Consider the following 27,633-nt stretch of genomic DNA (forward strand, 5'->3'; position numbering starts at 1 on the left):
GAAGGATAGACAGAACAAGACAACAAATGGAAAGACCCTTCCCTCTCTGATATACTTAAAAGTGAATTAGCAAAGAGGTAAGAACAATAAAAGACTTTTTGTCTTCTGTGAGTTAAAAAAAAAAAATATTTTTACTAAAGAAGCAATTTTGTCAACAGGAAAAAAAAAAGTAGTTTCCATGTTGTCTTTTCGTCATAGCTACAAAACACAAAGATTTCTCTTCTCAGTCAAAACTAAAAAGCTGTAGGGACAAACAGTCTGTTTGAAATTTCCAGGGGAAAACAAAATATAGTCTGCATTAACAGAAGATTTCTGTGAACCTCTAATGCAATTATCCAGCTGCTTTATGACCAGTATGAGTATGCAATTGTCAGCTTTGGAAATCCATCTCACTTCTGCACAAGTTACACCAAAAGTAACAAAACTTTTGGAAAAGAAAATAATCAAAACAAAACCATTTTTGTTGTTTCTTTCATACCCTTTCTTTCGGTTTCATCCTCTTATGACCCTGTACACTTTAGATTTTAGAACAGATTTATAGAAAAGAGTAAAAATGTTGTAAACCAGACAATTGTCCTGGTATTTTTGTCCTGGTGGGAGACAAGAATTACTGGAAATATCTCAGAATAAAGCTGCATTCAGAGGAAACCTCTCTCCATGCAGTCCTCTGAGATTTGGGTATTTTACAAAGGGCTTGAGTCAACATCAGACTTTTCTGCTTCTAGTGTGGTTCAGCTTTTGTGCACTGACACTGGAGGTAATTTCCATTAGATGCCCATGGGCTGTCATTGTCTCTTCTGTTTTACTTCTTAGCTGTGACTTTTCAACAGTTAATTTTTATGGTTTCAGCAGCTTCCACTTGAGCTTTGCAGACATCTCCAGTTAAGATGAATTGCCATCCATATGGACAGACTTCTGTTTCATCAGATATTTTTGGAATAAAGAATATTTTGTCATCGGCACAAGAAAGGATGATATTTCCTTTGTTTAGCCCTTGTTGGGAATGTTTTGAACAGAAAAAGCCCAAAAGGACCTGATTTCCAAAAACAGCTCTAGGCTGTGCCATCAGCTCATTTCCCTCCTGTACAGAACTGGCTTTGGGTTTGTGTTTTAAGATGAAAATCATGTCCCAGCCAAGGCTGGATGTACAGACCTTTAGGGGAGGATTCATACACACATACATGGCAAACCTGCATCTCTGGGGAGCTGGGGTTCCTCAGAGCTGGGACACGTCCCTGTTGTGCCTCAGAATTAAGCAACCCTGTGAGAGAGATGGAAATCCTCCCTTCATGCCCAAAGCATGCCACTTTTAAGAGAGACAGTGAAGTAGGAGATACATATGATGCAAGGGCTTTGTTTATATCTTATACTCAGCAGACAGAGCTATTTGCACATCCACATGCTTTCCTGATTTCTTCATGGTGTTTGGAATTACGTAAGGACCAGTGACAGTAACCACCGTGTGCTCAATGTGCTCCTTAGATCTCATCACCACTGTATGAATTTCCACACAGTGGTGACTAAACTTTGAGGATCCTGCCTTGGAATGCTTTGGTTGCAGGATAAATCATGGCACGGATTTTTCAAGCTAATTCCTTCTGCTGATACCTCACAGTCTTTTCACGAGCTTGTGAAAAGATGTGTCTCATCCCCACTCCTGAACTCTTGAGCAGGGCTACAAATTTTAATTACACAAGTCTGCTTGAATATCCAAACAGTTGACTCCGATTTCACAATAGCTGGATGTTTGAAAACATTCAAGTGTGTAGAAATACTGTGACACTAATTTAAATGTCTCACAGTCAAAGCCTTGCAGTTGTTTTCTTGCAACACGTGTCTCTTACTGGAAGCCAAACAAGAGGGGCGAGTGGAAAACATGTGACTCCCTCCCTTATTTACATCCCCTTCCCACCCCTGCCCCGCCAGCACAGTTTGAATATGAAAGTCACTGGAGCACCCTATAAATATTCAGAGAAATCCAGGCAGGGCAAAAATGTTGCAAAAACCTTTGACTAACAGTTCACAGACCCTGTGAGTTGGGACCAACCACCGCTGGCCAGGGACACGGGCTGGATTCAAACAAAGGCTGATTGTAATTTTGTGGTTGGACATGAATGTTTTGCACAGCACTGATTGAGGCCACTTTGAAAACTGGGCCAGGGTTGTAAAATAACCTATTTACTGCAGTGTGCATTGTATTTGAAAACACAGTAAAGCCTTGTAGATTCTAGCTGGGCTTGGTAGAGACCTTGCAGCTGAAAAAAAGCTCTCCTGGCTATGAGGAATCTTGTGGGATCTTGCTTATTTTATTTGTTGCCCATGATTGGGTGAGGTAAAGTGAAACAAACACAAAACAAGGAATTGGGTATCTATACGTTCTAATTCCAATTTTTCCATTGATTTTTCTCTTTGACCTTTGGCAAGTCATTTAACCCTTTGGCCCTTTGGTTTCTTACATGAAGAAGTGGTATAAGACTGTGCTGCTCAGCCGGCATGATGACTAATGAATTAATGAATTCATAATTGTAAAGCCTGCAGTCCATGCAAACCCTTATGCTAGTGGTGAATGTTACAGGAGTCTCGTGAGCCTGTTCAGCATTGTCTGTACATGATGAAGTCACCTCCCACTGATTTACTTTGGGGCCTCAGCTGAAGCAAGGCTGAGCTTGAGGGTTGAACTTGCGACCCACGGCACGAGCAGCGTGGTGACCTCCAGCCTGAGCAGAGCACGAGGAACTGGGCTCTTAGAAGTCAGCAGGTGTGGAAAGCTGCAGGTTTGCTCTTTCTGAGCTCCACACCATGCTGTAAGAGCCTCAAGTGCCCTAACTTTGTGGCAGTCCCTCAGAGCCTCTCTGTGAGCAGCATGGTCAGACAGCAGCACCTGGAGCAAGGTGAAAAAACCTTCTTCTCCTCGCTGGGGCAGCCTGGGGGAACCCAGACACCTGAGGATAAACCCCCAGTCTAGCCAAGGCAGTGGGGGAGCAAAGGCTCCCCCAGGGACAGGGTTATAACCTGCCTGCCCATGTCCCTCCAGTGCAGCTAGGAGCACGTGGGTTTGCTTTAGCACCTGAAGCCTGTGATCAGTCTTTTCATTTGTTGATTTTGTTGCTTCCATCCTTTCTGTAACATCTTGCACAGCAGATCTGGTTACCTGCCTGTGTGTGTGGTTGGAGATGTGAAAAGTGTTGCCTGTAGAGGCTGAGCCTCAGCTGAGGGCTGCCTCTCCTCATCACCTGCTCACACCTGGCTGCTAGCACACCTGGCTCTGGGCAGTCAGCATGTAGTAGGCCCCCTGAACCATTTTCAGTTATTTGGATGTGAGAAAAAACCTAATGAAAATGCTTCCTTTGGTTAAAGAAAAAATAAAAATGTGCAGATCTTGGTTAAATTTCATGGCAAAGGCAAAAATAGAGGGGGAATAGACAGGTACTGTAGATAATTCACTACAACGAATTTGATTTCAGATGTAACTTTGGATTCTTTCTCACCTGGGTAGAACCTAACTGCTACAAATCTACTCTGCATGATCCTCCTCCATATATTTATATGTTGTTTGTGTGACTTCCACACAGAACAAGCCATGATAGAAATCTTTCATTTAATTAAAATTGATTTTAAAATTCCCTTGATCAATAATGAGTTAAAATTCATCCTGGCAGTGATGGGAACAGCAAACCTTCTGAGAAAAGCTTTCAGGCCAGTGGTTTTGGCTTTAGAGACTGGGTCTTGCCTGAAATTATCCCTTTCTTGGTTCCAGGCTCCGTGGTGCTTGGCACATTATGGTTTACCCTATAGCCCAGCTTGTCAACCACCCATATGAAAAGCTGAGACATCCAGTCTAAAGGTCTCTTTTATTTTTCTGCCTTTTTCAGTGTAGATTCTTTAAACATCAAACTCTTTGTAGCTCTGTTGTCATCAGTTTGGTAATGCCTACTGGGCTTCAAAATGAAATTAGAATTTAGTGGAAAATGACCCAATATTTTTTCTTTGATTCCTGCACTGCAGCCTATCTAAAGCATTTGAAGTGCTTGCTCAGATGGCAAAATGGGGTAAGTTATTAGTAAAGGGATATTTAACAGCTGAGTTTTAAAGATTGCAAAATCCCTCTGCATTTAAGTCTTATCCCCCTGCAGAAGAAAGACCCAAAGCAAATATGTATAATAGAGAAGAACATGGTTTATGTAACCTTGCCTTAGAGAAATTGGAGAGATTAATAAAGACTGGCTTCCAATGACAGTAATGCTCTGTTGTTCACACTCCAGGGTGCTTCCTAATTAATTGTCTCAAGCCTTTGCTGAGAGATACTTTACCAAAAGTGCTGTGATCAAGGAAAATTAAGAGGCTGAGGTACTCACTCAGTACTGCTTCTCTCCTGAGAGTTACTCATTTGTCCCATGCCAGCATTCCCATCTCAGTGATGAGAACTTTGTTCCTGATCAGGCAGCTGGATCCCCCTGCTTCACTCCCCTTGAAGCCACATGGTCCTGAGATAACAAATTAACACAGAGGGTCTGATAGCAGGGCTTGGGCACTTGTTAACTCTGGACTAGCCTTAACAGTTTAAGTCTGGGTAATTACTGTGTAAACATCAATTTACACAGTTTCATAGAGAGTAAAACCAGAGAGCTACAAAAAGTGTATTGAACAGGAATTGGAGAAAATCAGTGTCAAACAGGAAGGAAAGGAAATTTCAGCTGTAGTAGAAAGGTCTGGCATGATCTTGGATCACAAGGGGATGCGTCACCATTTTATTCCCTGGTTAGGGGAGACTAGTGTATTATTGAGTTGTTAATTGGCATCTTGTGTTGGAAACATTGAGAGCTGATTTGCTGTTTGCTGTCTCTTATACAAGTACAGAAATCCAGAAGATGCCATGACGAAGAAATGGTTTTGGGAGGAGAAAAACAGGCACCCCAATAAGCATTTTCTAGCACATGGGAAAGGGCAAACAGATCACTCAGTTTAAATTAATTCCATAACATTGAAAGCACTGTATAAAATTAGTAAACATTGTGATAGTGGGACTTCCTTTGCCATTTAAAAAAAATTCAGGACACTTTCATGTAAGTATGAGAGGTAATAATTTCTTATTAAGAAGGTTATTCCTTGCAGAAGTGGGACAGTGCCCTGGGGCTGTAGTTGGCTGTGGCTGTACAACCTGTGACAGGTGGGTGACATGAGCTGCAGGGTGCCCAGGCCCTGGCTGGGTGTGCTGCCACGAGCAGGTGGCAGTGCCAGGAACTGGCTCTTGGTCTCCCAGGTTCCCTGCTCTCACCTCCAGACAGAGCTGCCTGCAAAAAATTCCTTTGCCCATTTTTCTTTTTATACCTACATTATCACAGTTTTTACAGTGAACTAGCCAAACCTTACTCATTTTACTTTTTGATGAGAAACACTTTTCACAGCTCTGCTTGGTAATAAAATTAGATGTTTCGTGCTTTCCAATCATGCATGTCGTGATTAGGGGCTTGTTTCATGCTTGCTGCAGCCCAGTTTCTCTGAACATCTTGGATGCATTGCAGGAAAATTCCACATTGTTCCCCAGGTGAGACTTTCAATCCCCCTGTGCTGTGGCACCCTGTAATTTATTGTGCTTGTTCTGTGCTTTAAGATGACTGGAACTCTTGTCTTTCCATTTCTCCTCTCTCTCTCTCTTCTCCCTTGGTCTGTTCTCAAATAACTAAAATAATTTTGCAGGTAGTGCATTCTGCTTATTGATTTGTTTTTCTTGTTTTGCTTGGCACTAGACGTAGGAAGAAGTGTCTCTGAAGCAGCCAGTAGGATGGCATACAAATGGCTTTTTTAAAAATTTCCTATTTATATTGAAAAAAAAATCAGTAGCAATTTGTATTATTTGGTTTCCTCAAACAGTTCCTCCTAGGGGAGCATATTCTTGTGGGAAGAATGCTGCTGTCAGAAGGACAGGAAAGCATCTACTGTGATTTGATTTGATTTTTCTTTCCACTCTCCTGCTCCACTATTCCACAGTGGAGCATAAGGCTGTTAGATCCTTGCTAATAAAGTAGTTCCAGTGACTGTGCAAAGAAATGTCAAAATGTTAATACAGTCATCAAGAGCTCCCAGGCTGCCTCAGCTATTTGAATTGATTTCAGAGGGTTCTGATCAGAGAAGCAGTTCCTTCCTTGGAGTTTAAATATGCTTTATTTTCCATGAAGGCATTCTGGAGCCTCTGCCTTCCTCCCTGAAGTCCTAGTTGGGGGAACACTTGCCAAGTCAAACAACCCCCATTTTCCCTCTGCTCACACACCTGCTGTTTGTTTCTCTATGCTCCAGCCTTGTCATTGTGCCATTCCAGTTGTTGCTCGTTGTCACAAGGGAGCTGGGTACATAAAGCTGAGGTAATTTAAGGGAAATAGAAGACAGACAGATGTAATTGCCCAAATTGTCATTAGGGCCAGGATGGGTTTGGAAATACAAAGGTATTAAATATATATATATACACATATAATATCCTATATTTCAGGGTAAAGAATGGCCAGCACCTGAATTTCTGAGTGATGTGAGAAGCAGGACCTGATCCCACCTCTTCCTGCCACAGTGGGAAGCTCAGTAAGTCCCACTCCAGACTTTTACCACCACCCCCTCCTGGATGGGAAATTTTGGCCTGTTTACCTTATCATAATATTATTCCCTAATGCAATTTCAAGTTTTCTCAGCAATTTCATTAAAAGATATGTGTTTTTCTATAATAAGAACAAGAATATGTATATATTTTGCTACGGAAAAATGTTGGTTATTTCCTACATCTAATTTTATTTTGATTGGAGATGAAAATGGACAGTGCTTCCCAGAAGAAAACTTGACCCTGCACACAACTACACTGGAGGCAATTTAGGGATTATAGTTTGTATTTTCTGATATAGTTGTCTGTTGTGTGGAAAATTTAGCTTGCAGAAAGTCTATAAAACTGGCCAGAGAGCATGAGAGAGAGATATTACATTACTTTCAATCACCAAAGTGTTGGTTTAGATGAACAGCCTTGCTGTTTTCCTCTTACAGTTTCTGCTTCAGCCTTTCTGCCTGTGAGCCATGTAGTCATAGTCTATGGATCTGAAAACAGCACCAAAGCTGTGAAAAATTACTTTATTTGGTGTTTCTGGTGTGCTGTATTAGAGGTGTTGGAAAATGGCTTTTAACTCTTACCTGCTTCAAAGGAAGAAGTCTTAGGTAATGGTTTGAGGGAACTGGGAGAAAGGAAAACCAGCAAAAGCTGCTGCTGCTGCTGCGTCTGATTTTCCAGTGCATCCTTTTCAGTGGATCCCTGGGACACACCTTGAGTCCTGGTGCTGCCTGGAGTTCCATTGTGGTTTCTTTTTGTCTTTTCCTCTCAGGACCCTTTTGACCATCTGTGGCTTGTGGAGAATATGAAAGCTCCTTCCTGTGTCCAAGATCAATAGTTTTAAAACCAGAGCACAAGAAGCCACTAATCATCTTTTCCACCAGGCGTGATTAATTTCTGAAGTGCTTCAGCTAGTTCCCTTTGAAGTTCCCTTTCCATTTATTTTTTATTTTTTATTTTTTTTCAGCAAGTGTCCAAAACTCAGAGGCCCACACCCACATGTGTCCTGCAAGAGGCTGGGGCTGGCGAGGACTCCTCTGGAGTCTCTGCTGTTTGGATGTGGGTGGGCCAGAGTACTTTTTGAAAAGCTCTTCCAGATCCTGGAAATGTGATTTAAAAACCAGTTGAGATGTTTCCCAAAGCACCCTGGCTTCAGTGGAAAGTGGTGTTGCTTTCCTGTCTGAATCTTGGATTGAGAAAAGAAGGAAAAAGCAGGGGGAGGAAAAAACACCCCAAGCAGCCACACTACAAGATTTAATTGAGTGTTTCTGTTCCTCAGCCTCACTCCAGCTGAATAAGAAAGTGACTGAGAGAAGCTACATCTCCCATCACCTCCTCTTTATGTGAGTAAATAAGACATTCCAGCAGCACTGAGGCTGGGCCAGTGGAAACATTTTTTTATTATTATTGTTATTATATTTTTAAAGTGTTATTTTTAAAGTTAAATCATCCACAAACCACCTGGTCTCTCTTCCTGCTTCTCCTGCACGCCACAGGAGCACTGGGGGCTGCTGTTACTGCAGCACTACTCACAGAAGGGGAAACTGCATGTGATGTGTGAATGGCTTCCCTGGAACTCTGGAACTGCACAAGTGCCACACTGCCAGCTTTGCAAACACCAAAAAATTGTTGTGCTGCAAATGGGAGATGGGCATTGGCTCACATGCCAGCTTGTCAGTGTGGGGATGTACATGAGCCTCAGCACTGCTTCCAGTTGTGTTTGGCCAGAGTTTTCTAATTGATCTCTGGCACTCAAAGAGCTGCCCTTGTGCACAAGCCATGGATGGCTGAGCTGTAGCTGATTGTTGCTCAGTTTGCAGGTACAAACAGCTCTGTGCACACGCTTTCCTTTCCTTTTTTCTCTGCACAGGTACATTCCAGTGATCAGAGTTTGAAACTGAACATTGCATGTGTGTATCAAAGAAATGTGCTGCTCTTGTAAGGCTGCCACTGAGTGCTAGGTAGGGAAGGCATCCACAACCTGTTGCCAGGAAATCCCTCTTTGAAAACAGGACTAGGCTACTATTTATTTTTAATATACCAGATTTGTTTATTTTTTGTTCATGCATATTCAGTCATAACCACTTCTGGCTGCTACAGGAGCTGTGAGGCTCCATGAAAAACTCTGTTTTCTTCACTTTTGCAGTGCTAGCTAAGGATGGAACTGAAACCTAATGAGGAAGCTTGTGCTGGCAACGTTTCTTACCCAAATGTGTCGGCTCATGCATTTCTGGGCATCTGTGCTCAATCTGAAGCACCTGCTCGTGTAAGGTATATTCTGTACAGATTGGATGATGGCCCAGCTGGAAAGGAAAAATTCACACATTTAAGAAAAAATACCTGTTGAAGGCAGAGTGGTGAGCAAAGAAGCTTGTGGTTCTGCAGCAACAGGAATATCAGGGCTGGGAGGGAAATCTCCACAGCGGGAACAGAGAATGCAGGCAGAAAATTAAAATATTCTGCAGTGATTGCAGTAAACTGCTAATGTGCAAAACAGAGGCAAGTGGTTCCCTCTGTGGTTCTGGCAGTGTGAAATGAGTTTTCTGCTCTCTCTTAAGGGTGACCCACTTATAAAGTAGTTGAACGATGACAGTAGACATCACTGAGGCTACAACTAAATAAATACAGCTGTAGATGTTCTGCTAAAGGAGAATCTCACAGAAAATAACTCTGTTAGGGAATCCAGGCCTTGGTTGCAGTTAACAGTGGATGCAGTTTCTCCTGATCTTACTGGAGATATGTGTTTGTCAAACTGAACATAAAAATGATGCCCTATTTAAACCATTCTCTCTTGTTTCTCTCTCATCCATCCTGTTTCTGTTTTGTATTCTAAGATCTTGTCTCTGGACACTTCATGTTCCAGGGTTTCATGGCTAATGCTTGTGCCCCTGGTGACTCCTTACCTGTGGCTGGATGTTATGAGGGAATCATGACCACTGTGATTTGGAATATATACAAAAACTATGGTTTTCATGACCTTGTAAACATTAGGTAGTAGGAGACATTTTTCATTAAACGATGTGATAAATAATACAGAAATATTTGGGGTTTTTCTTACCTTAAAAAAAGAAAATAACTATTAGTCCTTATATTGAATTTTCACGTTATGGTCTCCAGTGTGAACCAGTTTCCTGCAGGTCGGTCCCCAAGCTGTGTCCAGAATCTGGTGCAGCTGATGTTGCATTAATTTGGCCAATATCCAGATAAGGACATCAGGTGAAATTCTGTCCTCAAGAAAGAAAAGGGCAGCACTGCCAGCTCAAGGCTTGGATTGTCCTTGAGCCATCCTCTGGGTTTGTTTCTTAGGAAAACAAGTGATCCCCAAACTGGCTGTTAGAGCTGAGACCATTTGAAACCATCAGCTCCCATTGCTTTGAACTACCCTAACTTCCAAACAGCCATGTGATTTTCTGTACTAAGCCCAAAGTGGAGATTAAAGTTGCTTCTGGGGCTGGAAACTTGCATGAAGGCCCAAGTTTATCTGTAATTCTAATACTTATGAGTGAGTTGTGATCCCCTAAAGCTCACCAAGCCCCCCCAGAGTGTGGCGATACTAGTTCTTAGGAAAAGGCTGTCCATCCATGAATTGCCCTTCTCCCTGTGTGCCATTACTTAACTTATCTCCTGCACAACAGATTTTATCATTTCCTGCCCATTTTCTGCCAAGGCATTCCTGCACCTGCTGCAGCAGCTCCAGGCAGGGAATGTGGGGTACAAGTGCTTGTGCTGGAAGGTGCAGGGTATTTTAGGGGTTCATCCTTTTGCCAGTGATGCTTCATCCCTGCCTAGTTACTTTCTGATTATTTTCCTCCCAATCTGTGCTCCCATGTCTCATCCCACAGACTGCAGGCCAGTTTGTCTCATGGGGATTGAGGACCTGATTCACAGCTAAAATCCTCTTTTCTGGCTTCTCTGCATTTTGTTTTTTCCCCTGTGCAGAGGAACATGGGTCACAGTGATTCAGCCTTTTCAGAATGCCAGTGTTCCCCTAGTCCAACAAGAAATGAGAAGTGAAGGTAGCACAATATTAGGTCTAGCATTGACTGCTTGGGTAATATTTATTAAATATAATGAATAATATTAAGCTGGGTTTTAATTTTTTTTTTTTTTTTTCTGCTTTGTCTGCTTTCCTCATCCATTACAGGTTTTCCTTTCCTGATTTTGGAGGGGTGAAAGGATGAAGCTGTAGTTTCAGTAAAGTCACTAAGAGTAGAGTTTCATCACACCCACACAAATGATGATTGGTGGTGCACTATTTCTGTACAAACATTTCACCAAATTTGTAGCTTTTGTTCTGAGCTTTGTTTTCCTCCTGAATAGTTTTTAAATTGTTGGTAAGAGAGGATATGAGGTCCTACGAATCTCTCCCTAAAACTCCTATTAAAATTCACGTTGCTATTGAACATGTTGAATGGAAAAATAATGCTAAAAAATGGTTCAGAAATATTATTAATATAAAAATATAAGAGGTTTCCCCTGTGGTTGTTTAGTGTCTTTATCTTGCCTGGGAATGCTGGTTTGGATACATGTGTGAAATGGCGGGGGCTTTTCCTCCTCTTGTAAACCATTTATTTCTTTCTTGTGGAGAAAGAAGCTTTGCAAAAAGAAGTGAGGCAGAGAGAGACAAAGAGGCTGTGAGGGATGGATGATGGAGAGCTGATATTGGCACATGTACAGGTCTGTGTTCTTTGTGGCTGACACAGTGCACTGTGTATTGCAGCATCTGCCTTGGCACAGGGGCTCTCTAATATTCATGGAAGTTAGAAAGCACACGAAGATACATTTCTTTCTCTTTCCCTGCCTTTTCCCTTTCTTTTGAAACCTCAAGGTGTTGACTGGTGGCTCACTATAGCACTCAGTTTGTTACCACCCATTCACACCTCTGGGTGTCTACTGTCCCCACCTCCTCTCACACTTCCCTTGCTGTAAAGATGTGTTGCAGAAATAAATTGTGTTGCACAATGAGTGCCTAGAAAGAACAAGAGGGTATTTAAAAGCTGAGAAATCAGAGAAGTGTTGTGGAAAGAGAGAGAGAGGGAAGTGCTTTTGGCACACTGAACTGGTAGTATATTATAATTCAAGCTCGATGTCTGCTGCGCCGCAGTGATTATAACACTCATTTGAATGCTGGAAGTTGAATTTAACAGGAAGGGGTTGAAAAACCCAGGACATGGGGTGCTGCTTGGAGAGCTTGGGAGTTCAGAGTGTGGCTTCTCTTCCTTCCTCTAGGGTCTGTATGAAAAATAAATGGTTTTCTGTTTTGGTTTTTGGGCTTGGTTTTTTTCCCTCACTCAGGTCTGAAACCAACAGAGGACTTGCAGAGATTCTGCTTAATTGTGGGCCTTAAAAATCCCATTCAGTACCTTGAGAGGTTTGTCTTGGTATGAAGAGACTTTCTGAGACAGAGAAATGAGTTGAAATAAACATTTAGTGTTTCAGCCATGCAATTGTAACACTTCCCTTTAGTTCCACATCTCTCTGGGAAGATTTGCCCCTTGATCACACTCTAAATGAGCCAAGGCCGTGCTTTGCATGCACACAGCACAAGCAGGCACCAGGCACCTTTTGCATTCCATGTGCAAACCTCCTTCACTCGCTCTTGGAAGCTGGTGCTGAAGGAGATGATACCAAACTTTATTATTTTCTTTCCAATTCTGTTAAATCTCAGTGAACTCCCAATTTGAAATGATGGCTTGCCCTTAAAGAGCTGCTTGCACTTGACAAGTGTGTGGCAGTACTTCATTAATTACCAGCAGCCCTTCCCAGCACAACCTCAGTTAGGTAGAATATTTGTTCAGCGCACATAATTATCTCTCTGTCGTTCTCTCTCTCATATCGATTCATGTGGAAAATATGATTAAAACATGAACATCTACAAATGATTCAGAATAACGAGAGGAAAGGCCATTGTTTTTTCACACTGACTATACTAGATTACTATAATTACAGCTGAATGGTTATACATTTCTCTGTGTCCCCCACAAGACTATGCTCATTCACAGCCTCAATGTACCATTTAAAATTAGAGAGGTTTAAAAGAAATAGCCTCTTAAGGATGTTTCTTTGACCCATTAAGGACCTTTACCTTGGCACTTGCACATGTAATCTCTGGCATAAGGTCATGCAAAGCGGGGGTAGGGCTAGGAAAAGAAACACCAACCCTTCAGACATCTGTTGTGGTGCTTCGGCCAAGAGCGGAGGGGAGGCTGTGCCAGTTCGGCAGCCGCTCCTGCAGATTGCAGTCGGCTTGCTTTTGATGCCAGCGTTAATAATGTGGGCTTCCCGCTGAGTGGGTGGCACTGCCAGATTCCTAATTAGAATCCACTAAAAGCAGCAAAAGGTGAAGGGGTCATTCCTTCCCACCCCCCACGTCTTCATCTCTTCTCCCAGCAGGTTTGTTTAGCCTCGTTTTTATTACGGCCTCTTAGCCCGATGGAGAGGAGTGGGGCAGGCAGGGTCCTGTACGCTCTTGCCTTGATCTCAAATTAAACAACTGGAAATTTTGATCTGCTGAAGCCCTCAGGAAGGCCTGATTCACTGTGGTGTGTGTGGAGATGACAGAACTAATTTCACACTTCATCCATTGTGCGCAGTGGGTTCACTTGCTGTTTGCTCCTGCAGCTGCTGCAGGCTCCTGAGACAGGATGTCGTTATCCTCTCCTGATTTGGTACGTGGGAAGAGCCTGGACCAGAGGGTGAGGGCATGTTTTGTGTAGCCCATTGGCAGCTCTTCCTTTCTCTTAAGAGGCTGTAAATACTATTCCAGAGGTTTCATTTAATAGAATAGTTTGGCTTGGAAGGGACCTTAAAGACAATCTTGTTCCATATCTGTCATGCACCTTCCACTATCCCAGGTTGCTCCAAGCTCCATCTAACCTGGCCTTGGACACTTCCAGGGGTAGCCACATCTTCTCTTCTGGGTTGGCTCCAGGTTATCTGACCAATTTGGAGATCCTTGAATAGGCTCTGGGAACTCAGGCTGAGAAATAATTGAATTGTAGGATTTTTGACATGAAGTGTGGCTAGATGTGCTTACATCCTCTGGGAGAACAAGTTTGGAAGAGGCACAGAGGCACTGGAGAAACCAATTCAGGTGAGCACAAGCCAGCCTGGGTGGCTATCCCTTCCCAGCTGGATGTGGCACATCCCAAGAGCTCTGTTCTGATGAAATGGATGGGAAGTTCCTGAAAGATGGATTAACAGTTTTCAGAGTGAGGTTTCTGCTTTTTTGTCTCCTCCCCTTCATTTTTCTTAAAAGGATGCCTCTTTAGAAATTTATTATAGATCTGTTTATCTCTGATTGCTTGATAAAGAGATGGGTTTAACTGTACCAAAACCCAGGCAAAATGCAACCTGCAAACTGTGGGGCAAAGAGTTCAGCAAGAATTGCAGAGCAGGACCTGAAGCTGCTGTCACTGGACCTCTCATAAGGAATGTGCAGAGTATTTTTCTAGCCATGAAACAAGGCATTCAGTTTTTGCCTGTAAGACTTCAGTTGCAAACCTGAAAGCTGAGCTACACAAAATTATTTATGAATCAAAACTAGAGAAGGGAGTCCAGTGAAATCTTGCCAGCTGAAACTTCTGACTTTTCCTTGGCTTTACCTTTAATTTGCTGTTAGAAAACCTGTGATCAAGTTTTAGCCTGTGAGCCAGAATTAGCCAACTAATCAGCAGCCTTTCTCATCGCCTGATTAAATGAAATCCTTCATACTGTCCTGCCTTTTGATCAGTAATGCAAAGGGATGCATTTTCCAGTAATTGTGAATGCAGAACAATGAGGTTTCTGCCAGAATTATTTCAGCACAACTGCACTGCCCCCTCCAAATAGCCCCTGACTAGCCCAACCTTTAGGAGGGAAGGGAAATTGCCTTTCCTGGTGTCCACAAAATACTTACCATTGACCAGTAAATACCTTCTAGTTAGGACATTATTTCAGTTCCTTTCTACTTGCATCCTATAAAATAGAGCAATGCTAACTCTATTTCCTTTTTTTTTCCTGTCTCCTAACAAGGACATAATATTTAAGACAAATGTTTTACAAAATTCGTATAACATATGTATGGATATAAATGAGAAAGAGCTGAAAAGAAGAAAAAAGTCCAGATTCCAGACAGGGTGAGAGAGAAAGAGAAAAAAACTGTAATTCTGAGAGACAGCAATGTGTATCTTTTGTTTGGTAATATGGTATCCATGTAATGTCTCTGAAATGGCCACAGTTAAAGTTCATGCTACATTAGGAAAGCAAAGTGGTTTACATTGAAACTTAATAGAAGTCAATTGTGTTTGAAACATCTGATGCAGAAATAAAACACCTTATGTTTTGTGGGAGCGAGGAGCTGCATATTTGGCACTCGTTCTTCTTTCTAAACACGTGTGCTGCCTCTATCAGTTTGAGATAATCCAGGTCTGGCTCCTGCCCAGTCACTCCTCCTAACCAGAATTACGTGAGACACGTTGAGCTCCCTGTGCCCTCCACTCCCTCCTGGGCCACAAATTGCCTTGAGTGAGAATTAGTTCTTATCTTCTACAAATCTTCCACCTTCCAAGAGAACATTATTAACAATGAGTATTTTTTCCTTTCATCATCATTTCTTTTCTTTGTTTGGGGAGATCTTGTTTTCCACCTACATTTTTTTTCCCGTTACTTAATGGTTTTTTTCATGCAAATGTCAAACTCTTGAAGTTCATATCAGAACATGATCTCTAGGCCTGCTGTTGTTTGATCCACTTCTCCACACAACCAGAAAACAAAGTTTCACTGGCAAATCCACTCTGTTTTATAGGAAGGTACGGTCATGAACTGATCCTCCAATTGAACTAAGTTATCCTGTGGACACCTTCCAACTTCTGCTGCCTCCCACTCAATTACATGCTTATTTTCCTAATCTTCTATTTGACAGGCACAGAGTTTTACCTTTTTGCATTCTGGCTGAAATGGGAACCTTCATTCTTTGCTGCTTTAGATGTGTGCAGGCATTCACACCTTCAGAGTATCAGGGGATCTGAACACAGGGAGTCAGGCTGTGCGAACATAATCCAAAATTTGCAAATGTTAGTGCACTTCTGCACCCTCTTCTTTCTGAGGGGCTGAAAGCCAATTCAATTAGCTGTTGAAGTGTTCTATTTGGTAGATTAGTTGGGATTTGGATATTAAGACAGGATTAATGTATTGTTTTGGGTTTGATTTTTCCCTACAAGGTTATATGACAAGTCTACATGAGAACTGAAAATATTAACCAGAATTCCAAATCCAAAGTTCAATGCTGTCACTACTCCTTCAGTCATTGTCCCTTTAAATGTCACAATGTCTTCATTGGGAACAAGTAGCAAACTTTATCCAATCACTTATGTATATGAGGTTCAAATTGAGCAACTTTAAGTAAATGACACATTTGGTTTTTCCTTGGCTAAATTTAGGCAAGCTAATGTGCCTGCTTTAATTTTTCAATATAAATCTTAAATTCTGATGGATAATTAATCTGAAATGTTGTGAAAGTCTGTACATGTTTTTTACAGCTAGCAGTCATTTGACCTAGCAACATTTCCTATGCTTTCAGTGTGTTTTAATTAGATGTTAAGGATAGAATTAGGATAGACCCTTTTTTCAATTTATGGGGTGTTATTGGAAATCAGGATTGGTTTAGTCTTGATCTGTGCAAGAAAGGGAGATCAAGTTGTTCTATTTCATATACCAATATATTAAATCATATTTTCCTAGCAGCTATTCCTGTTAAATAGAAATTGGTCAGTTTTGTACCTGTATCATGCATTGGAAAACAACTTATTTTGTGAAACAATCCAAAGAGTGTGGAAAACCTGATGCCAAAGGGAAAAGCGATAATACAGTGAACTTTTCATGTCAAAATTTTAAACTCTGCTTTAGCATTCCCTTTCCTAGGGAATTAATTAATTTCCATGGCACTGAAGCTGTAAGTCACCGTCCCTTACCAGGATTAGTTTTTGTTGGCACTCTTGGAGGTTTCCCTTTTTCCCTTTGCAAAACTTTGGCGAGTGTGTGAAGACAATCTGGTTTGCTGCGCTCGAGACTGCGAGGGAGGTGGATCTGTCTGTGAAGAGCTGGGGGTGTTCTGCAGGCTTCAGTGGTTCCCTGCACTGTGCAGTTTGTCACGAGCAAGGAAACGGGTTCTGCTCCAGCCACAATTAAGTGCTGAGCACAGGAACAGAAAGGAGCTTAAGCACTGAGCTGGCTGAGAATGTAGAGCTGAATTTTTAAGTTTAGTCCTCTCTGAACCACATCATCACAGGGTGGTTTGGGAGGAAGGGGCCTTGTAGATAATCCTGTTCCAACCCACTGCCATGGGCAGGGACATTTTCCACCATCCCAGGGTGCTCCAAGCCCCATCCAGCCTGGCCTTGGACACTTCCAGGGATCCAGGGGCAGCCACAGCTGCTCTGGGCACCTGTGCCAGGGCCTCAGCACCCACCAAGTGAAGAATTTCCTCCTAACACCTAATGTAAATGTTCTCTCTTTTAGTTTAAAAACATTCCTCCTTGTCCTACTGTTATGTCTTGAACACATCTTCAAGATTCAAAGTCTACAATATGAAATTTCTTCCTGGTTTTAGCTATGGCTACTTCAAGCTGTGAGCAGTTGTGGGTTTTTTTAGTGGTTTTATTATTTTGTTTTTGTTTTTATGGCGAGGTTTTTGTGTAGATTTTTTTACAAAAGGATGTTCTTTTTTAGGATTCCAGCTTTTCTTTTCTGTACTCATTTGTCCCTCCATTTGTTTTTTTTTAAAAGCATAATTTAAAAATAAACAAGACACTGAAATAACACCCCTTCCCCACATGAGGGCAGGTTTAAAACCATTTGAATGCACAGCATAAGGCAGGAATCACAAATTTTCTCACCTTGACATTAGTATTGTCATAAAACTCAGATAATGCTATAACTAAATAAGAGTCCTACCAGGATTTTATCAGGTAGGACTTTGTTTTTCCTTTGTTTTTGGTATCCCAGAACCAGGTGATTACCTGATCCTTCCAGAAGAGAAAATTTAGGATCTTGAGCAAAATTAGTGATTTAAAACTTGAAAAGAAGATATGGCTTTTGGTTGAAAAAGAGGGGGCTGGGGGTGGGTGGTGGTTTTTTTCCTTTTTTAAATTTTTTTTTTTTTTAATTTTTTTTTATTGTTTTGTGGTCTTAAATCCTGAACCCTGAATTCTGAAAGCCCAGATCCAATAACACTAGACTGATATTGGAAAGCCATTCCCAGTGGGGAAGGCTGACCTGCACACCCTGTTTTGCCATGGTGGGTGCTCTGTGAGTGGGCCCAGCATGACATCAAAACTTACCATTGCCAAAAGCCAGAGGAAGAAAGCAATTCCCTGGACAGCCTGGGCCAGCAGTGCAGCCACGGGACAGGAGCCCTTCCTTCCCTGCCCTCCCTGGACATCTGTTCAGCTGATGTGTGAGCCCTGCCCTGCCTGGGGCTGTGCTGGGGCAGCTGGCTGACAGCAGTGCTGCTGTCAGCAGCCCCCAGCCTGCAGCACAGCCTGCTCTGGGCTCTCCAGCATCCAGCTCCCAGTGGGGTTCCCTGGCCCAATCTGTTGAAGGCAGAGAGAACCCCTGAGCAGGAGCTTTTGTCTCTGCTCCCCTTGATCATAGTGACACCATCGATAATTGCAAGTACATTTCACATATGACATCCACGGAATTCACACAGCAGTGCAGACCCAAGTGCTTCCTGGTGCTTTTAAGTTCTCAGCATTGGCTTTGCATCCACCTAGGAGGGTCTATCTCTGCCCTTCATCACTGCAGTTTCAGCAAGGCAGGAAATCCTCTCCTTGGGGACCAGTCATTGCTGCCTCCTTCCTCCTCTCCTAGCCCCACACTTGGGCAGTGCTGTTCCTTGATTGTGATCTAAATTGTCCTTATCTCATGCCAGACACCGGGATGGCTGCAAGGCATGATTTCCTGCCGGGCAGTGCCAGGCACAGAGCATATGCTAGACATCCACAGGCAGATGGGGTTGGTTGGGGCCAGTGAAGCATGAAAAAACAGGGGCCTGGGTAGGAAGAGGCTGAAGAACTCCAAAAACTGGTGGAGTGCCACATCCCAAACAATGTTAACAGCTCATTAACATTCCCTGCAGGGCTGGTGGGTCAGCACCGGAGGTCAAAAAAATTAAGGACTATTTTCTTAAGGAAACGGGAGGTAAAGAGGTTTAGATCCACACAGCTGGTGTAGGACACAATGCAAAGATTGGCCTGAAAGAAGGAAAAGGGGAATGGTTCATCTCAGCCTCTGCCTGCTTAACTAGGACCAGCCATCTGCCCATTTTCTACCTGGGATTCTCCCCATGCTGAGCTGAAACTTGCTTCATTATTCAAAAGCAAACTTGCCCAATGGCACAAGATGTTGGGAGGCAGCTGATTCGTGACCTAGCCAAAGACATCGGGAGGAGGGAGCGAGGTTTTCCTTTGAACCAGGCTCTGGAAGCATATGGCAGGCCTTGTACTTCAGGACGTGATCCATATGCTGCTCTTCAGTGCCCATATGCTTTCTATATTTTCTGTATTTATTTATTTTAATCGGGATTGAGTCTGTGATCTTGATTTTCCTTTTGCTGCTGGCTGTAATTACATTTGGTTGTGCTACTGGAGGTAAGGCAATGAGGTTAAAAATGAGCTCCAGTGTGTGCAGTTTTGTCCTGTTAACATCGTCTTGTCCTGTGCGTTTTGTGTCGAGAGTTGTATTCTGGGTTAATGATCTGTAATGCTGTTAGTTTACATTTCTCTTTCTTGTTGCAGCTCGGAAGTGGAGTTTCATTGACTCAGGGTCAGAGAAGAGACAAGCTCCAACAATAGAGCTGTACAAACATTAACTGATATTCACTGTTTCTTGTGGGGTTAGAGGCTATAAATCAGTGTATTTCTACTTCACTGGAAAAAATAGCAGAATTGAGAAAGCAGCTCCGGACTCTGCCTCCAACCAGTGTGTCAGAATCTGACCTAAGTTAGTTAAGATTTATGGGCACAAGGAAGCACTATCAGCCACTCTCTTTGTCTTCCTCACTCATACAGGGAAATTCTGGCTCCAGCAGGGCAGCATTTCCTGCTCTTCAGCTGAGCCCTTCCTGTCCCAAAGGCTCCGTGGTGGTGACAGACACAGTTCCTTAGGTCCCAAACCAAGCAGGAATGGTGCTGGTGAGGTCCCACCTCTGTCCTGCACAGTGGAGCCTGGAGGGTCCCTTCTGGCAGCCCCAAACCCAGAGGAGCAGCAGCTCCTGAGCCCCGGGGGTGTGGGCAGGGTCCAGCCTCATCCTTGGTGCCTGTTCCTCCTTCCAGGCTCCAGCAGGGATGCCTCTGGCATTCCCCACAGCAGGGCAGGAGCTGGAATAGCAAACCCTGCCTGCCATGTCCAGCCTGTGCAGATCTGCAGAAAATCCACCCAAGCTAAAACAAAGTATTTGTAGGAACAATGGGTGTCCAGAACAAAATGAAAGTGTTCTGAAAAGAATAGCTACATTTTTGTGTATTTAGTTCTTCAGCCTGCAAGAAGTCCTGTTTTCACACTGCTGCTGGAAAGAGTCATTCCTCCCAGACAAAGAAGGAAAGACTCTGGCCCAATTATTTTAACTACACACTTTTTGTTTTCTTGTGAACCTGCTAAATAATTAGCAGTGAAATCTGGTTTCTTTTTTATTTCCATATTTTCATAGAAAAAAAGCTCCTGACAAAATGATTCCTCTTTGATATTGGGGCAGGGGATATTGATTTTGGTGGGTTTTTTCTGATTTTTTTTTTTTCTTGGAGGAAAGAATGTAGCATACTTTGGGTCTGGTGTTAATGTCACAAGACTCTTTTGAGGATGCTCACCAGTAATTAAATGAATATTCCTCACCTTTTGTTGTATACAAAGAACAAATGAGCAGATTGGGTATTTCCTGCATGAAGTGTTAACATCTGTGTATTACTGAGGAACACTTAAGTTCTTTATCACTGTGTCGTAACTCACGTTAAAATTATTTGGAATTAATGACAGTTCTGTGTGAACAATAGCAATGTCCTGCATTCTGAGAGGTTTTATCATTGACGTGTTTTTCCACCACAACATTTTGAGATGCTGAGAAGATCTTATGGTATCAAGGACTCAAAACAAAACAAAGGTTTTTTGCAATAAGAACCACCTCTAATTTTCATTGTGCTGAGAAGTATTTATCTAGAAATACTTTTAGATTTCATAATTTTTATTACTGGAGAACTGAAAGTGCCAACATACTGCTGATAAGTCTGTTGTTTCTGCTCTCAAAAGGGAGCAGGAGAAGAGCCTGCTTCTGTGAGAATATAGAGACCCTTTTCCAGAATGCAGCTTTAGAAAGAAAACTCTTAAGGAGTTTTTGGTGGAAGGCCTTTTGGTAGGAAATCAAGTATTTAAAACTCAAAGATTTAAGGAGGTGTAACATGGTCCTCCCAGGAGACTGGAGGCCCTGCAACATTGAACTTCCCCTCCTGTCCTTTCAGACATCACAAAGTTTGAAGAAGATCCACTTCAGTGTTGAATGGACTCGAAGCTGATTCTAACAAGGGATATTAAAATGTGTCATGTTAACAGCAGAAAAAACTATTTCTACTTTCTCCAGTAAAATTTGTGCTGAAACTTTCTGCTCTACCCATTCCCCTTGACAAATATTTTTATTTTCATCTCAATTGGGAAGAAAAATAAAATTTAAAAATCCTGGAGTTTCCAGAGTACATGACTTCAGGTAGAACTCCAGTTAGGAAAGACAGAAAATGTAAGAAAGAATCTGAATTTCAGTCCTTCTGTGATTCAGTCCTTTCTCTACTTTAACACTTAGATTATCTAAATATAGGGTCACATTTACTCCTTTCTACTTTTTTGAGTCATAGGATGGAACCCAAATCTTTAGTTCATCACAGGAGAATTCTCTGGGCAGCCTTCCCTTTCTGTCAGAAGCAGCTGGAGAATGTGAAAACCTCACTTGGCATTTCCAGCACGGGGAGTTGGGCTCTACCTTCCTAACCTGTGCAAGCCTCAGGCTGTGTCACATCAATTGCTGATAATGATGGCAACCGTTGCTCTATTGAAGCTTGAATGACAACTTTCCTTACAGTTCTGGAAAGAACATTGGTATCTTGCAACAAATTCTGAGAAACTTCACATTTCAGCTGTCCTGGAGAAGACACGGAAAGCACCCGCGTGCTTTCTGGCAAGCCTTGGATGGGATTTTCCAAGCATTAGTAGACAATAGAGGGCAAAACAAGTCCTGACTGAATTTGAAGGGTCCATGTGAGGCAGGTATGCTCTTGATGCAGAGGAGAAAGAACATCATGAATGTTTGCTTGGACGTGTTGCTCTCACACTGAGCAATCTCTGCTATTGGTTTTGGCACGTGGGCTCAGGTGAGGGCAGAGCAGAGCAGTGTCTGTGCTGGGAGCCTCAGGGAAATCTATCCTCCTTGTCCACCCTGCACAGCTGGAGCTGGGTAAGAGCCTGGGAAGTTCTGAGAGCCAGGCTCCATCTCTCTGGATGGCATCACTGTCATTTTCTCTTTGTTCTCCAGGTGAAATTTCAGTGAATCTGTGTCCATCTCCTCTTTTCCCATTTAAAGGATAAGAACCAAACAGATCTAAAAATGTCTCCTGCATCTTACAGCAGTGAGCTTTGATTCACACTTCCCTTAATTCACTGCTGTGAAAAATGGGCTGGCATCCTACTGTGAATTTAAATACTCCCAACCCAGGAATAAATGGATCCCATGGCTCATTTATCTTTCAGATATTAATTAATAGTGGTTAATTGTAGTTATGAACTGCAGCATTCCAGTCTCCAGCATCCATACATTTTATTTAATATATTCTGATTAAGGTGGAGTCAGCGAGTTGGAGAATAATTAAAACAGCTCTTTGCCATCAGCTTTTTACAAAATTTCAGCTTCCTCGTGAATTCTTAAGATGATTGCATCTGCCTTTTCAGAGACAGAGAGATGTTTTGTGGCTGAAGCATGGCAAATACTGTGAGAAGATCCATTTGAACATGGTTTGTCTGTCCTTGGTGCCACAGACTGACACACCACACCTTTCTCAGCATGGCACTGATGGAGTAACTCTGCACATCTGCAGTCTTTGCTCTAGAATGACAGGAGGAGAACAGTTTCCACTCTTAATTCTGTCCCTCCTTTATGCAATGAAATAGTTGATAAATGAGCAGGGCAGTCCATACCTGTGAGCTTACAGGACAAGAAAATTCCATTAATGGTTGGTATTAACTTTCTGAAATGTGTTGTTATCCCAGAAAGGATGGGGCAGGAGAGTAGTTTGCTTAGGTAAACATCATTTTCTTCATAGATTAATGGAATAGTTTGGGTAGGAAGGCACCTTAAAGATCACCTCATCCCAATCCCCTGCCATGGGCAGGGACATTTTCCACTAGACCAGGTTGCTCCAAACCTGGTATTTTCTTATTTCACGATCCACATTTCCTTTTTCTGGACACATATAAATACTATTTTTCTGTGCTTTGTTGAGATTTCATTTATTGGTGGTGGCATAAATAGGTTCCAGGCTGGTGAAGATACAGAAAATCATTCATTTTAGCCTGTATTACTGAGCTTTGGTTTCAAATCTCACCCCTTATGTTGTGAGTGCAGATCTATGTTTGAATCACCTCACACAGCTCTGGGCAAAGTGGGGGTCCATGAAGGCTGGCAAGTGTTAAGGCACAGCACACTGCAAGTTTTCAGGGCAGTTTCCTGAGGGATTTCCTCCTGAAGGCAGCTATTGTTTGCTTAAGAGAGAGCCATGGCCACTCTGCTCCCAGTGGCATCCTGAAGCACACTTGCAACACAGAAAAAATGATGACTCTAGAATTGATTTGATGATAAAGTTTTCCCCCACCCCTCAGAAATGCTTGTGGCTGAGCTCTGGCAGGGAGATGTCCTGTTGGAAACTGAACTTGGTTCATCTGGGCTCTGGTGGGAACCCCGTGTTCAAGATAAACACGAGAGTGCTCTTTGAAGTTGTTTGCTCATCAAAAGCACAGTTTCTTTGTTTGTATTATGCTTGATACTCCCATGAGATGTACTTCAATTTATGGTATAAAATCTTGGCAAGAGGAGGCAGTTTAGAAAGAAAAATCCCCCCAAACCAAACAAAACCCCCTTTATGCTGCTGGGAAGGTGGGAATAGTGTCCTCAGAGTCCTTCAGATGTTTCTCTTCATAGCATTTAACAGATTTTAATTGTACTTTTCTGTAGTCTTATGTGAAAAATCTTCCTCCTGCCTCCAATATGTTTCCAAGTCTTTAGGGCTAAGTTACATGTGAATTCACTTGAGGTTTTAAGCTGGGCCAGGACTTTATTGTGTTATTGATGTGGTGGTTGTGCTTGGATGATCTCTGACTGTCATTGCTGTAGGAGTAAAAATCTCCCTATGCCAACAATCATCTCCTTCTTTCTCTGCATCCCATGGAATGGATGTCACTGATGTACCTTTGAGGGTGGTTTTTGGATTTGAAAATATCCTATTATACAAATTTTGAGCTGGGTGAAATACAAGCTGCAAGAGCCATGATGGAAAAATGACAGGATGAGAATAAGTTCTGGTCCTAGAGAAGGTATCATCCATCCTCACATGTTTTATCATCCATGCATAAATACTGGTGGCTGAAGGTGTTTGAAACGTATTTTTATCAAGGTCATAATTTTAACTCATAGCTCAAGTATCAAATTTTTAGTGGTGAACAGAGCTTGTTTTTCCCTTGTTTTCCCCTTGTTTTTCCCTATTCTCAATTTAAAAAAATCTTTTCAATACACTAACAAAATAAAAACATATTGGAACTAAGTCACAGGAATGAACTGGTCACTCTAAAATGTAAATTTCTAAGTTTTGTGCAGATGCACTCAATCTCCAACTGTAACAAATCTGCGAGTACCAGCAATTTGGCTGGTAGCAAGATGGGTACCATATACATAAATATGTATATTAATATATAATCTCTGTAAGTGTGTAAAAATGCACTCTGAGCAGTCATAATTGAACTGAGGGACATTTGTCATGACTGGGGACATGAATAGGAAAGGAAAATTACTTTTTTCCTTATGGTGTACTTTTTTTTTCTGAGAGAAGTGATACATTCCCTGCCTCTTTCTCATCTACATTACTGATAATTGATACATCTGAAGAAATACTGGTAAATTAAACATAATTTTAAGCTTCTTCATTGCCTTCTGAGAATCTTAAAGTAATTTGCTTTTAGTAAAGAATTCAAGAAGTATGTCAGTGTTATAAAACTGTTCGTCACTATAACAATGATAATTTTTTAAAAGGCGAGACATCTAAATCATAGAAAAGCTAAGCTCAGGATTTTCAGAGCACTTTAAGTACATCATTTTTGTGGTTGTTTGCTTTGAGTTGCTTAATGTAGTCATCTAAAATTCAAGGCTCCTAAAATCACCCCATGGAATCCATCACTACATGGATTTTGCCCAAAATCACAGTGGGAGTCTGTAATGCTGCTGGGCCCAGAACCTACATGCTGATTCTGACCTTGCTTAAGCTAATCTTAAATCTTCCATAGTTATTAATGTCAGTAGATTTTCTTTTTATACAAAATTACTGTCACTAAGATTAAAATTCATATTTCCAGACTTTCATCCTGTGCTTTAGCTCAATAGAAAATAATTCTTTCTCCATATGCTATTTTTTGGATGAGCTTTAAAATCAGATGCTTATTTCAGTGTCTTCTTTTGGCAAAAGTGAACTGGAAATCCCAGCTGGAGATTTCTATTCTGGCTGTGTCAGAAATGTCTTGGGAGCAGCTTTCTTTGCAGTGTTTCAGTGCTGCTCATTCTGCTCCCATTCACAATATCAGGAAGTACAAAACAAAATTTACATTCTGGTGTTTTAGACTAAGGGAAATCTTCTTGATTGGTTTAGAGGTGGCTGAAAACATTCACATTTTTTAAATAGAGCCTTGTAGCTAGATACAAGCTCACAAGTGATTTTTAATTTTTCTGTGTATACCTCAGACAGAACACCAAGGGTAAAATTTTAGTCAGTGACATCTAATACAGCTCTTAAGTTCATATTCAGTAGTTTGCCAGGATGTTGTGCATAAAACTCTTTTGTCTTTCTGATTCTGTATTTCTATGTGCATGCACAGGTAGTGATGATGCCAGGAGGTAAAGCTCAGTTGTAGATGCATTTCAGGTTTTACCTTGTTGATAAAACCATCCCTTTTTCAAGCAGACTGGACTCACTGCTTGCCTAGCCATGATTTTGTCCTTTATTATTGTCTTAATCATGATTCAAAATATCCTTTAATCTCTCAAAAATGCCTCCTTTTCTTGTGTAAGAGGAGCACTCAGATTTTTTCTGTCTTGTAGCTGTAGTTCAGTCCAAGGGAGGTGAGAGAATGTGCTACTTCAAAGGTGATTTAAGTGAGCCTAATGTTTTAGGCTCTTTTAGAGTCTTTTCATTTTCAACAAGAACCTCCTGAATTTTGGTTTATCCCCAGGTGTTTCCACTGACATATAACTGGCTCTGAGAACAGCCATGTGTGTTGTGCTAATGGGAGACAGCACTGGCATGCTCCTCAAAACTCTGTGTTCAGCCTGGCTCCTGCTCCTATCCCAGCTTGATTTACTTGGAGCGTTATCTTGGAGAGAGCTGGCTCTGAAAATGAGAGTAGGTGGAAAAAGTTTCACTGAAAAGAACAAATTAATGTTTCCTGTCTTCTGTCCACACAGATTTTTTTGGACAGAGCTGCTGCTGAGGTGTGTACCATATGTAAGCACTCTTTAAAGCTGGTTACTCTCTGGTGTCATGACCTAGAGAACAAATACAGAATTGTTGAGTGGATGAGCTGCAGGTTTTCCCCTTCTTCTTTGCCCAGCTTTTCTTAATTTCTCCATTCATGTCTCAGTCCTGTGGGTTTTTTCTGCATGGGACATCAAACAAAACTTTTGATTCTGTACTGCCAGTGAAAATCAGGATTCACCTGTGAATCGGTAGGCTCAGAATTAAGCCAGGAGGCAACAATAAACAACCATTGCCTACAGCTGAGCATTTTCTAAAATATGCAGCTGTGAGAGGGGCTGGAGGCCTGTTGGGACCCTTCCACCCAACTTTGGAGAGGGTGGCTGTCCTGTCTGCTCACAAAGGACAGATGTACAGCATTGGTCCTCTTGTTCTGCCACTCCTGAGGGATCAGCATAAGAACCCCAGGAGTCCTCAGCAGCTGGGTCCCATTGTGGTGGGATGATGAGTCCCCCTGCAACTTTCTTTGGATTTGCATGTTTTCTAATGAAAGTGGTGTCAACAGAGCTCAACAAACAGTGATTCTTGTTTCATGGCAATGACTGCTGTGACAGGTCCAGATTCTTTGGAAAACTATAATAAAAAAAAAAAAAAAAAGGCATTTTTACTTCAAAAGAACGTCCTGATTATGACCTATTAGTCTGACTGTGGATTGCACTTGCATTGCTAATACCTTAATTTGTTGTCTTGGAATTTCAGCTGTTGAAAAATTTCCTCCTTTGACAAAAAAGCACCCTCACTTGCTGTCCTCCAGTACCTTCCGTAAGGCCCATCTACCTTTGGATGAACAGTGACACTTGAGCACTGTTGAGAGGGCTTGGTGCTGTGTCCATGTAGCAAAAATGAGGGATATTCACAGCCTGGCATTGTCACTGGCTGCCCTGTCCTGCTTCCCTCTTCCTTGTCAGTTCATTTAGCTAATTCCTTTCTTCTTAAATTACTCCCTTCTGCTTAACAACTTTCACAACTTGTTTGCAACCACCCGCAGCCACTGTGGTTGTGTATTCTTTTCTGGGGGATATATTAGACTGTTTATTTAGGCTGAAAGCTGCAAAGGGAAGGTTTGCAACTGTGTTTTCATGCTGTCTAACACCACCAGAGCCTGACCATTGTTTGTTTCAAAACACCCTGCAATAAAAACAATTGATGTTGCATGCATTCATCAACAAAAGTCATAAAGCCGTCGTAACTCAATCCCTTTATTTATTAAGTTGTTGCACCCTGAGACTCTGTAAACAGGCCAGAGAA

The 27,633-nt window shown here is 42.0% G+C and overlaps 1 long non-coding RNA gene across 3 annotated transcripts in view; it reads left to right on the top strand.

Annotated features, from left to right (window-relative positions):
• Positions 1 to 27,633, top strand: part of LOC146765711 (uncharacterized) — a 335,663-nt gene that overhangs the window by 76,521 nt on the left and 231,509 nt on the right. For 2 of the 3 annotated variants that reach the window (XR_014949630.1, XR_014949632.1), the window contains exon 4: positions 1 to 27,633. This exon is cut by the window's right edge and continues 68,341 nt beyond it. This is a non-coding gene — a long non-coding RNA (uncharacterized LOC146765711). The other variant, XR_014949631.1, reaches the window with a different exon arrangement.

This window comes from Lonchura striata, chromosome 20 (assembly GCF_050655825.1).
Source record: "Lonchura striata isolate lonStrDom1 chromosome 20, ASM5065582v1, whole genome shotgun sequence".
In the NCBI taxonomy this organism is placed as follows: Eukaryota; Metazoa; Chordata; class Aves; order Passeriformes; family Estrildidae; genus Lonchura; species Lonchura striata.